The 4,420-nt window shown below is 40.2% G+C and overlaps 1 protein-coding gene across 11 annotated transcripts in view; it reads right to left on the bottom strand.

The window, feature by feature from the left end:
• Positions 1–4,098, bottom strand: part of cald1a (caldesmon 1a) — a 58,323-nt gene extending 54,225 nt beyond the window's left edge. For 2 of the 11 annotated variants that reach the window (XR_004655447.1, XM_034863295.1), the window contains exon 1: positions 3,778–4,098. The gene's annotated coding sequence lies outside the window, so the exon portion shown is untranslated. The remainder of the gene's footprint in view (positions 1–3,777) is intronic. The other 9 variants (XR_004655446.1, XM_034863289.1, XM_034863294.1 and 6 more) reach the window with 7 other exon arrangements.
• Positions 4,099–4,420: the final 322 nt, after the last annotated feature.

Genomic DNA, 4,420 nt, shown 5'->3' with positions numbered 1-4,420 from the left:
TTGCTTGCTCAAGAGACTGTGCAGTGAACAAACCCTAGAACATCCAAGAGCACCGTGAATATTCCCCTACACTACTGTTACATGTCAGCTTGGCTGCATAACAAGGAAAGAGGTTTTGCTTTTTAAAATGGCAAATAACAGGAATTTTAGATGTATACAACAAACATCTGCAAAACTCTGACAGCATAATATTCAGGACATAAATATTTCAGTATCCTCAAAAGATTTTATGCCTCTGTGTGACTTTACGAGCAATTAAGAAGGGCTCCCAGTTTTTGCCTATTACTTGTTGACCCTCGCTACCCAGTGAAAGAGTTAAGGATTATTTTCCAACTCGAGATCTGCCTGTCCATCCAAGCTCACCATATTATACAACTTAGTGTGTGGTTCTGGATGCAGCGCATTCAAATTACATGCTATCGAATTCAAAAGCGAGGGGGAACAGAACAAGTATGCTGTGGGGCTCTGGTCCAGGGCCAGAGTAGCAGCGCTAGCTGCACAACCATCGCAATTACTTCAAATGAGCTGAACCATGTCCTACTCCTGCTGTTGTCCAGAAGCCACAACTAACTTTATGCGAGGCAACAATGATGATGTTGATAAACAGAAAGCACTCATTTTGCTTGTGGTTCTGCAGGCATGGTGATGAAGCATCTCTGTCTAAAACCATATTCTGAGAACAAACTAATCTGCATAAAAGTAAGCCAAAGACCAGAACACAGGAAACATGCTTGACATAGTTCCACTGGTCTGTTATGAGAAGAAACCAGAAAATAACTCTGGCACCTGCTGTGCAGAAACAATGCATGTTTGGTCTGACATGTCAGCATGCCATCACTGGAAACCAAACACATTTGGAACACCTACAAACTGAACACAGTATAGGTAAACAACTATTTAAAAAAAAGAGCAGTACGGTCTAATCATGTGTGTTAGAAAATCGCCTCTGCCAGTTTTCCATTCTATTCAAATTCAGTTTGCCACTTGCTTGGCTGCTTTAGCTCAGTGGTGGTAAGAAACCATTGCCTTGCAAGGAAACTCTGGATTCTTGCTTTGGAACTTGATACTGTGGTGAATTGTGAGTATCTAAGGACAAACTATAACAATGCACACACATATACTGCATATATATTAACACATAACTGCACAGTGATAGATCCATGAATGCCCAATGCTTTAGCACATGTTGAGAATGAGGAACAATAATTACCTGATCCAACATTTAACTTAAATCAAGTGTATGAGAGAAGGGAGGGAGAAGGAGAGGGAGCCAGCGTACAGTAACTGGAAGCCTTTACCGCACTGTGCAGTCCAGAGCCAGACTCCGGAAATGCATGGCAGTGTTCCCTACATCCTGCCCGCCCAGCCCTAACCCTGGCCCTCGCCCCACACTGCCAAACCCCTGTTATCACTCTGTGCAATTACCTCTAGATTCTGCTGCACCCATATCATATCGTGCCAATTATAAAATCCCCTTCTATGTATACTACAAGGCACTACATGCATTTTTGTGTAAAGCCCGCAGTTTGCTGTGTGTTTCAGAGTGAGGGTATGCGTGTGTGAAAAACTAAAAAAAAACTCCTAGTGTGGTGATTCCCATTAGGGGTGCTTTTTTCTGAGGAAATACTTATGTAGTTGCTATGGAGTATTTGAAAAGATTGAGAGGGCTCATCTTAATTGAAAAGATTTGACAGGATTTGATTTTAAAAATCTGCATTGAGTTAGCTGTAACACCTGAACACTTCATGTTGGGATTGAGAGCGCGTGAAAAGTAGTTAGCGTGCAAGCAGTTAAAGGACAAATCCGGCACTAAATGAACCTAACGGTTAATAACACACTTTGTTCCGAGTCGTAAAAAGAAATTGCTATATCTATACCACTAACAAGGCTCAAAATAGCACCAAACTTCACGGTAGCATAATGAGGGTCCCTACATGTAAACCGAAGCATGGATAACTTTGTAAGTGTACAGAAAGTTTATTAAAAAGATAATGTTTATAAAGACTGTACCATTCACGTATACAGGCAGGCACCCTCCTGGGAAACAACCAGTCAAATGACTATATTTTAATAGTGTGCTTGGAATATTTAGCTGAAAGTATTAGTGATATGGTGAAAAAGCTAAAAGTTGTGGAAAATAGTTGAAGGTCCTACTTTATCCTGGATAAACTGTTGAAATAGTTAGCTTAAAGAAATTGGTAAACAGTTGAAATTGTTAGCTTAAAATTAAGGTTAAACAGCTGAAATAATTAACTTAAAATAGTAGTTAACTGGTGGAAATAGGTAGCTAAAAGTTGCGGTGAAATGTTAAAAAGCTAAAAGTAGTGGGAAATGTCCTGGATAAACAGCTGAAATAATTAGCTAAAAGTAATGGAATATTGAAAAGTGGAAAGTTTAAACTGTGAGCCTAAAGTAATAGATAAATGGCTAAAAGAATAAGCTAAAATTAATGAAATAAACATTTAAAATAATTAGCTAAAAGTAATGGTTACATGGCTGAAATATCCAGCTACTTTGTAGTACAAATGTAAATGTAACAAACCAACAAATTAACATTCAGCTCAAATTGAAGATCAAGTTGTTCTCCACTTTTGTATAATACAGTAGAAAAACATCCAGTTTGAAATCAATCCAAATGAACACATTTTGATCGTGACGGGAGGTGTCCAAGAAAGTATAGGCCTACTTCATTTCATCTGACAGGACTGTGGGGGTCCATCAGAAAAAAAGTGTTGGGAACCATTGTGCTAGAAGACTGTTATGTATTGCATTCCAGAGGTTATTCTAATCACCTGTCACCAGGTTGGGCTTGCACCTTATAAGGAGTGGAGGGCACTCTCCACGTGTTTTCCAAACACTGCACAACTTATCAGATACAGTTTCATGGACAATTACTATGCTGTCTCTGCCCTGAAAATATTTAAAAAAAGACCTAGAGATCTACCCTCTGCAGCCCCCCCACCTTCAATTTTACTTGCTTCCATTTAACAGATACTACTATGTAATAAAGCCGAGATCAAAAGACTTGCTGGCCTAACACAAGTACAATAAGAGTTGAAAAGAGCCTTTTTTCCTCAGGGGTGGTAGGATTGCAAAGAATGTGATACCTCGAAATGATGAGAAGTGGATTTATCTGAAGAGTGAGCAGGCTTTTTGCAAGACTGCCCCATGGCTTCATCTGCAGGGAGATGCTAGATGTGTTTAACGCTTACAAACCAAAGGGCAATTAGCTTCTGCATCTCAACATGACATCATGGTCAAATTTGAACTTCTTTTAAGGGGCATGTGTTGTGCTGGTAGCCATAAGGGACCCTTAACTTGCCTGTAGCCAACTTTGTAGGCTACACCATCTACATGTAACGTTAGCATTTTACGGTAACTGTCGCGTTTAAAGTTGGGCTGGACCCCCCCCCCCCCCGGTCGTCTGAGCGCACATTGCAGGAGATATGCTTTTCTTTGTGTTGTCCCGCGGTTAACACAACATTTACATGACAGCGTCACTACTCGGCCCATAGAAAAGTTTATTATAGCTCACAATCATGAGTTTACGTTGCCGTTAGTGAACCGTTGAAGCACAAAGAGGAAGCGGCTTACAGCCAAGATATCCTGAAAAGTATTCAGCAGCAGCCCATGCGCACAGTGATAATGTGATAATCTCCTATCGTCAAAAATGCATTTTCATTAGCTAAAGCATCCGGGGCGTCGGGAACTTTCTTCCTACTCACGTCTGTAAAGATAGAGTTAAGTTTGCAGGCAGTTCAAAGTGTTTGCGCTTACCTGTGGATTTTAACGGGACAAAGTAGAGCTCTTTAGTCGAGTGAGAGGAGAGGAGATGGAGCCAGTCTGCAGTCAGTCCTCCACTACACTCAATGATAAAAAAAAAACTGAACACCCGTTCAAGCCCCTCCCTTTTAAGACATAACCGCACATCTAGTCTTGGCTGATGTCCGCTCCAATCTGCTCTTAAAAGGGTAAACTACCACTCTGAGTGCTCTCACAATGCCTGCCTGAGTCCAAAAGTGTCAACTTTGAGAAGAACTTGTCAAGTAAACTCTCACAGCGAAAGTGACTTGAGGCTGAAAAGTGCCCTTTTTGCTTGTCCTCGGTGGTCCTCTGAAAGAAAATAATCTGTCAAGAGAGATCACATCAAATTTTAATCTTGGGACAAAAAAAAGAGCTCACAGGAAGGCCTCAAAGCTATAACGTTAATGTGGTGGTGACTATACTAGTTTTTACCTTGAATCTAATTATGCAGATTTTAATGCAAATGCAATTCCCTTCATTTACAAACCTAAAAAAGAGCTATCTGGATGTATAGATACAACTAAATGTTAATACAGTAATTTTAGAAGTAATTTGGGTGAACTGGCCCTTTAAATAGAGAAGAGAGGCCTTATGATTTTCTTAATGCTGAAAGTAA

This window comes from Etheostoma cragini, chromosome 23 (assembly GCF_013103735.1).
Source record: "Etheostoma cragini isolate CJK2018 chromosome 23, CSU_Ecrag_1.0, whole genome shotgun sequence".
Lineage (NCBI taxonomy): Eukaryota > Metazoa > Chordata > Actinopteri > Perciformes > Percidae > Etheostoma > Etheostoma cragini.
The sequence above is the reverse complement of the archived record's forward strand: the minus strand, read 5'-3'. Positions and strand labels throughout refer to the sequence as shown.